The sequence below is a fragment of the Coffea eugenioides genome, chromosome 10 (assembly GCF_003713205.1).
Source record: "Coffea eugenioides isolate CCC68of chromosome 10, Ceug_1.0, whole genome shotgun sequence".
Classification (NCBI taxonomy): domain Eukaryota; kingdom Viridiplantae; phylum Streptophyta; class Magnoliopsida; order Gentianales; family Rubiaceae; genus Coffea; species Coffea eugenioides.
In genome coordinates, this window is record NC_040044.1 from 30,567,494 (window position 1) to 30,576,126 (window position 8,633).

At 35.5% G+C, this 8,633-nt stretch overlaps 1 long non-coding RNA gene across 1 annotated transcript; it reads right to left on the reverse strand.

The window, feature by feature from the left end:
• Positions 1-6,380: 6,380 nt before the first annotated feature.
• On the reverse strand, positions 6,381-8,030 carry LOC113750015. The gene is made up of 3 exons (XR_003464612.1): positions 7,962-8,030; positions 6,894-6,965; positions 6,381-6,778 (listed from the first exon to the last, which is right to left on the reverse strand). It is a non-coding gene; the product is annotated as an uncharacterized LOC113750015 (long non-coding RNA).
• Between the last annotated feature and the right edge of the window lie 603 nt (positions 8,031-8,633).

Below are 8,633 nucleotides of genomic sequence, written 5' to 3' on the forward strand. Positions count from 1 at the left end.
ACACCGATCAACCCTTAATACAAATGCTATTATTGATAGATGTGCCAATTTTTTTTTTTTTTTGAATTTATTGGAGTTCAAATCACAAATAATAATGCACGATCTTTGTATGGATTAATGTATTTCTGCACCAATGTATTACAATTGTCCTGTACATTAAAGAAACATAAAAAGTGTAAGTCATCAATTAACTTCTATCATATACAACATAGGCAATAAACACAATTGATATAAATAATTTATACCTTCTTTTGCAATCTCTAAGATACGATACAAGACAGTAAAATATGAACTCAATATGCTTGTCTTGAAGATTGATATTTAATTTGTTATTTGATTCGTGTATTTTCATGGAAACATTGTATTTGCTATTAAAAAAATATATGATTTACTGTTTGAAAAAATGTAATTAAATCTAAAAGTACAATAAAATAATTACATGGTTATTACATCTACTATGTCATTGCAATTGAAACACCTTGTTTCACCGTGATGAAGTTGACATTATTGTCCACAATTTTCATATAACTCAATGAACATATTATCGGTGTTAATGGTATAGAATATAACCATTAATCGGAGAGTATCTAAGCTGATAACATTGAATTAATTTATAAGTCCTAACTATGAACTAAAAAGGATATGTAGAAAGTTTTAAAACCAACTAATGTTTAGAGATATTTTACCATAGACATCACAACATACTCAGACATCCGTATGCTTTTTGAATTTGACATCAACAATACTTGCGATGTTAAACAATTACTTGACCAGACTACTAACTTTCGGGTACATCACCATTAAATTAGTATTTAATTAATAATAATGATTGATAACTTTATCTTTAATTAATCATTAGTAATTATCTACACACTTTATTATTTGTACTTATTAGTAATGTACAGTAATTTGTAATTGTTTTATTACTAATGTTATAAATAATGATGACGTTTGTTGAGTTAATAATAATGATTATGGCAAATTACTTGTAATGAATCATTACAAATTTTGGCATATGTGGGATTACTTTGTGGATGTTTATGTGTATGCATAAATAAATTTAGTTTTCCTAGTCAAAACTTGCAGTACTAAATTAATGTTTGTTTTGTTTAATTGTTGAGAAATAATTTATACATAGTTAATAAAATTTAATGGGTGGAATAATTAATTTTACGTAAGTAATAGAAGCTAACTTAAAAATCTTCATAAGAATAGGCAAAAATATCAACGGACATCACATTGGTGATTCAATTTTATTAGGGAGGCAAAATAGTGGAGACCAGAGAATTATTCGCATATGACCCTCCAAGGTGCAAAAAAGGCATATTAGTGAAAGATTGAATAGGCTATGATGAGTTGGTGGATAGAGTGTATACTTACATGGGGCTAGATCAGAATGTTTTCAAGTTGAATACATGGTTTAGGAATTCTATAGGTCTAAGTACATTTGTTAGAGTGCGATTGGGGTGCGAAGATGACATTGACATGCTATACCATATGAAATCGATTTCATATGCTATACCCATATGAATAAGGGTCTGTATCTTGATTGCAAATCCACTTGAGAAATCAATTTCATATGCTATACCCATATGGTTTTATGCTTATAACAGTCAATGTCATCTTGATTGCACTTGAGAAATCGATTGGGATCTGTATCTTGGTTGCACTTGAGATAAGTTTTGATGGCAAAAGTCAAGGCGCCGAAGATTCTACCATTTGACCTAGTAATTGGACTGATAAATGGGATTGGATCTAGGAGTGTTACCATGGACTAATCTAGTAATAGTCTGGTTAGGGTTTCGATAGACGGTGGCCAGATTGTAGTGTACGTCGAGAAATTTCACTAAAGACCTGTTTCCTTCTCCTATGACCGTGAGGACTTGATAAGTGTTTATTTGATTTTGAGGCGGTTAACTGCAACTATATAGGTATTTCTATCCCTCTTATGATATCTGATACCGGTAGCTTGGTTCTCGATGGACTACCCTTGTCTATACTTCCTTGATACCATCCATTAATGTCAAAGTATGGACGTGGCTTGGTTATTATCGTGTCGAGATCGAGAGTTTTAGAATTATGTATGGAAATTTGAGAAAAAGAATTTGGGTTCTATACCTGTATGCAAAAGCTTGAGATAGGGTATGGAACTTTTGATATACGAAGCATGCTTTAGGGTTCGTTATGTACATAAGTGATAAGTGGCATAGTATTTTAAGATATTGCCCTAATTATGTTCTACATTCTCGTCTATCTCATTTAAGAGTATCTAAGTTTAATCTTCCGTGGTTGGATTGGAAGTGAAGGAACTTAACAGTTATATGGTTAGAGTTCCAGTTGTACTTAGTTACTTATTTTGATCCATTAATTTGCCAGCAAGCTATCATTTGAGTTCAAGCGAATCGGCGAGATGATAAATTTGACTGATCTGCATAAGAAAATAGCGATTCTTCAAAAGGAAGTAGAGTTTCAAAAGAGATTAGTTGAGCACTGGGAAGGACGATGGGAACAAAATACTTGAAAAAAAAATTGAACTTGTGACGCCCCGAAAGAAATTTTCTAGGGTTTATTTTATTTAATCGCCCGCTTTTTCTACATTTTCTTTATTAGAAAAATTTCCCATATAAATTTTATGAGCAACGATAGTTTTAAAATGATTTTTCTAGTATCGGTTAGTTTTTGAGAAATTAAGAGCGTATTTTGAACGTGGGACCCGCAAGTGCGGTAAATGCATTATATTTTTGACAACTTGTTGGAATTTTGTATTAAGTGATATTTGTTTACAAAGTGTTAAGATAATTTGTATTGAGAGACAAAAAGATAAGTTTTAAAACCTAAAGGTGACAAGTGTCACCTTTGTGATTTTAATCTTGGACTTTGACCATTTGACTTACCTCTACCTTTACCAAAATAAATACAAAAAATTAGATCAAAATAAGCTTCATTTTGCAAGCTTCTTGGCGCGAATGTTCTTGCTCAAGAAAAAAGAAAAGCTCTCAATTTTTCCTTCTATTTCTTGCTCAATCTTCAAAACCAATAAACTCCAAATCATTCCATTAAAATCTCTTTGCTAAGTGGTCTTGAGGTGTTTTGTGGAGTTTTGTTGGAAAAGCTAAGGTGATTTGTTGCTCTATCTCTTGTATGGCTAAGGTGAGTTGTGAAGCACCCCTCTCCTTCCCTCTAATGATGTTCAATTCATGATTGGTGGTGTATAAGATGCACTTTTTAGGATTATTTCTTGATTTGTGGTTAATTGATGAAGTTTTATAATTATTGGGGATTTTTCTGTTTTCATATGAACATGATTGTGTGGCTATCTATGATGATTGGAAATGGTATATAATGACTCTAGAAGGTGGAAAAAGTGGATTATTACAATCAATTTCTGTTTTGGAAGGAAAAGTGGAAAACTAGGTTTCAATGTTCTTCATTCTGTCCGAATTTTTAGCTCATAAATAGAGGCCTAATTGGCCTTATCTTAAAACATGAAAGTTGTAGGGAATGAAATTTTAGAGGTGCCTACAAAATTTCAGGTCAATCGGAGTAGCGTAGAGTGAGAAAAGTCGAAATTACTATTGCTGTTCTGGTTTTACCCAAATGTAAGAATTGCGCTTGTAATTGGTTGTTTTGGCTGGAATTGCTTCGGAATTAGTTGTTGAGGTCTTCTGATGAAATGTATCCCTGTTTCTTAGCTTTCATATGGTTTTGGAATTTCTGGATTTGGACTTGGATACCCTGCTTTATGATGTTTCCGCTAGAATGCGTTCTGTGAATCTGTTTTTGTGATTCTGGTATGGTATCTTGCATTTTTGACCTTGTTACACTCGAAACTGTGCTGAGTGACCTTCTGTAATATTGTAGCCCTATCTCTTAGCTTCGAAACGGTAGGTCTTTCACCTTCATCCGATACTCATAGTGCCTTTGGTGCCATTACCGCAAAATGACGTCAAAACTGTTTTTCTGGTTTTGAGCTTAACTTTCATTTCCGGACTTTTCCCTAGCTTGACTTGTACTAGTTCTACTTGGAGCTTGCTGAATGGCTATTGGATGAACTTGTTGTTGTGTGTGTGCCTTTGGGTTGGAATGAGGAAATAATGAAGCCATGAATGCTGGAAAATTAGCAAATTCAGGGGAAGTGCTGTCCCGAACTTGAAGGGATTTGTTTGCCAATTGGAATTTGGATCTAAGACTTGGAATTTGAGCAAGTGCAAATGTTATTATGATGGATTGATTTCTGAGCCGTGGAGGTGAGTGACCCTAAACTATTTCCAAAGTACTTGTGAAACGTTTCTTGCATTATTTACTTTTGAACTGTTTCCAAAGTTACTTTTGCACTGTTTTCTTGCATATCATGCTTGCTTATATGAGAGTGTTCCTTGTTTGATATTTCCTTGACTTATTGGCTTATTATTATGGATTGATAATGTGTTAAGTGCTTTCAATGATTGTTAAAACGAGTTTTCTGGGCGAGTGTATACTTTATCGCACTCGACCTAAATAAATGTGAAATTTTCATGATTAATGATTAAATGCTAGTTGCGCATGAATGTAAGCCGTTTGGCTGAATTGGGCCCTGCCCTTCGTTACCGATCGACTTGAGCCAGAAGCGGACTCGGTCAGGCGATATGGTGACCCTGGGTGAATTTGTTATACTCGAGTATTACCTTTGTAGTCCGGCTACGTCCGGATGGGTGGAGTCTGGTCAACGTCCGGAAAAGGGATGAACGAACAAAAGGATGAATGAAGGATTCTACTTACAAAAATGTATTTTTAAACAATTGGAGGAATAAGTGGAAATGTCAGGGGAACGAACGAACAAATGAATAGCTCCATGTGGACCGTATCCTTTTAATGAATGTTACTATCGCTTTCCATTGTAAATGTTTCTTGAATTATTGATACTCCATCATTGATTTGTGACATCATTGAAATGAACTATTGTCAAACCGATTTGATTACTGATTTTACCGGTTACTCGCTGAGCTTCTAGTTCACCCCAAAAATATTTTATTCCCCTCCACAGGACTCAAAGCGAAGGAAGGACATGTAGTGCTTCTTCACGTGACTGGATGGCTTATTTGGAATCATTTTATGTATAGTTGAGAATTGTTTCCGCTTCGCTTATGACATGTAATTTTTGGAGAATTTGATGTATATTGGAGATTTATACTGTAATATTTGAGGTTTATTCTTGTAATTCATTTGAGCATTGTAGTGAACGACTGAGTTCCGGCGAGAGTTGGGCAGGCGGCCCGCCGAACCCTCTGGTTCGCCTTAGTGTCACACAATAGGGACAAGTGTCCCTTTATTTCTTTGACAACACAACACCTAGAAGGTGAGGTGTTTGAGACACTTGGAGGCCTAGGATAATTTGGAAGAAAAAAAAACAACAAAAAGAAAATACAAAAGAAAAGGGTTGGCGGCTAGGGTTTGCCGGGGCTGAGAAAACTGAGATATGTAGAGAGAAAACCTAAGAGAGCTTGGGTGGAGAGTCTTCGGCTGAGTGAAGAAAGGGTGAAGGAAAACAGAAGGTGAGTTGGAGGGAAGCAAAAGGCAAAGGAAACAGGAAAGAAAGGGGCGACGACAAGAAACCAGAGGGAAAAACTGAGAGACAGGAGAGGGGTAAGAGTGAAGCAAGGAAGAAAATCTCGGACAGCTGAACAAAGGAGGGAGGAAACCAGTAGGAAAAAAGAAGAAAGGAAGGAGTTTGATGGCTGAGAAGGAAGAGCTAGGGCTACGGGAAAGAACCAAGGAAGGGAGGAAAACAAAAAACTGAGGGAAGAAAGGAAAGAAAGAGAACCGTGGGAAGTTGTGTGAAACCAAGCAAAGAAAAAGGAAGAGAGGTAGCTACAGGCTGAGGAAAAAGATGGAGTAACAAGAGAGCTAGAGAGAGCACTACAAGAAATTTGGCCTTTTTTGATAATAAAAAGTCATCACTAAAAATAAAAAAGTCGTCATTATATGAGTATAATGACGACTTTTTCCATTGTCACATGGTTATCACTAATTCTATGTCACAAATGGGCACGTGTAACAACCCTTTTAAAGTTGTCACTAAATCTTGTTATTTAATGACGAAGACTAAATCATCACTAATGGTTATCATTTTGTGACGAATTTTCTTGTCACTATTTCACTTATTTTTTTGTCATAAAACATAGCAAAAGTCGTCACAAATTTGAACTCTACAGTGATGACTTGAACTTGTCACTATCATTCCTTGTATTCAGTGACAAGAATAGTCGTCACTTAGCGAACTTACAATTTTGTCAGCTACAATTGTTCATTACAAATATAGCATTGTCTTGGCATTTTCAACAATTTTAGTAGAACATTCAATTTGACAAAAGGCAAAATCAATGTAGAATATATGCCGCAAATTCATATATTTGGGCATAACACATCTATAAATTAATCAAAACAAAAGTGAATCACAAATGTTGGGTCCCAAATCCCACATAATCAGTTCTAGTAATGGCCAATACATATCCTTCCCAAAAGATAAACTAGTCGATAACTGAGTACCCGTGAGAAGAGAGAGGTAGAAAAGAACAGATGAATCGAACCTAGTTTGTGATTTGATAAAATTGGACACTAGTATCTGCAGGACATATAGCTAATAGGTTCAGCAAGCAGATATGGTCTGGGCAGTCTGGCCAGCTACAATGTACTGACAGTAATCTTCAACACTTCATTGTTTCTCCTCATCTTTTACTGCTCCTCCTGTTTCTGTCACTTCGCGTAGATTGTTTTCTGAACGAAGCATGCAAAACCAAGACTGCAATAATATTAAGGAGGGGATCAGATGTTGGAGTCCCTACAAAGTTCTGTTTCATAAAAGGAAAAAGCAGTTTGAGTACAAAAATCACTAAGCAGAAGAACTAATGCCTTACCTGCATAACTTACGCTAAGAGCGCATATGAGGGTTACTTGAACATTGGAAAAGAATAGAATAACTGCAGTTGCTGCAAAAGTCAATGGAACGTTAACGTTTTGAAGGCACAGTTAAGTTGATAAGCATCCGAGCGAGTTAATAGTTACATGAATGTAAAATTGCTAAGAATCATCAACTAGAGCAAATGTGACCTGAAATACTAAGAGCCTTGAAACATGACAAACTGGGAAATGATCTATACCACGTACAACAGTGCACGTCTTTCGTCAAAATTAGTTAATCAACTCAGTAATTCTTAAGAACATTAATTGTTTTGTCCTCCTCCAATCAAGACAAAGCAAATTATACAAAAAGTTTCAATCTCAATTAAGTGCTGCAATCTGCAGAACCTATAGCAAATCTTGCACTAATTGGGGACATTATCAAGCAGTAAAAAGTAGATTTGGAGACAGACGAGGAGAAAAAACTTCATTGACCTTCCCGAAGGCCTCAGCAAGAGCAAGAACTGTGGGATCATGAAGAAGTTGAGGGGGAAGAATTAGAGGGTCAAAAAGGAAGAGCCCTACAAGCTGATTACCTGATATAATTAGCTTGTTTACTTATGACTTATCCTAATCCCAAGAAACAACTTTCTCAGGAATAGGATAATTATCATCAGCCCACTGACTAATGAGAGATGAAAATAGTTAAGGTTTGGCATCCACTAAAAAGGCTTTAAAATATTCTGGGAGAAGAAATAATCCAAAGAGCTAGAAAGCTAAAAAAATTAAGAATGCATACTTTGACTTGGAGTGAGAGCCTAAGAATGACATGCTTTAAGGAGGCATCATGAACTCACCGAACTTCATTAAGAAAAGAACGGTTTCCAAACCAATCAATTCTACTTAATTAGTCATGAGCATTTCAATACATATTCCTCAATTGCCAAACATTAGCCAATTATTCGTTCCTGAACTATGCTTATCATCTCCTAACGAAATATGCAACAAGATACTTATGCATCTCCAAGCAAAAAATGCCACAAGAAGAAAAATGCATAATTGAATTTAATAAGGTCAAAACTTACCACATTGTGCAGTGCGAACCAAGGTTCTGCTTTCTTTCTCTCGTGGTAAGAGTGGGCTTTGTTACAAATTTCATCGGTTTGGCCTTTGGGGGACCTAAGCTTTACTGTATATTTGTTCTGCAGCAGTGAATTTCATTCGATTTGTAGCCAAGTCTTATCACTAAACCAAATTTAATGCAAGTGCCACCTTCATCTGTTATGTGTGTGTATAAAATACAAGTAGTAAATAAAAACCAGACCAATCTATTGTATCTTGCAGTGGCCATGGATTGGATTCTTTTCACACTGCTAAACAGTGGGCATGTTGTGGAGTAATACTTTTTATTCTGGCATTACCAAATTACTAGATTATTAGATAATGGTAATATCCAAGGAGGGCATAACCATCAAGAGTGGAAAACCGTTAATGTATGAAATTGGGTTGAAGATTTGTACAACTAAATATCTGCTATAAGTACACCAATTTATTCGCTGTTACTAAGGCCCTGAGCTAATCACCCATACTTTCGTGTTGCTCTAACATGCAACTCCATAGACACACTCTAAAGACAACACAATTTCATAAAAACAAGCAGTTACAGGAGACCATAACACGCAACCAAAATTTTTCATACAAAACTAGCTCCATGTATCCAATAACTGACACACAAATGTCAGCAAAGGAATGGGCAG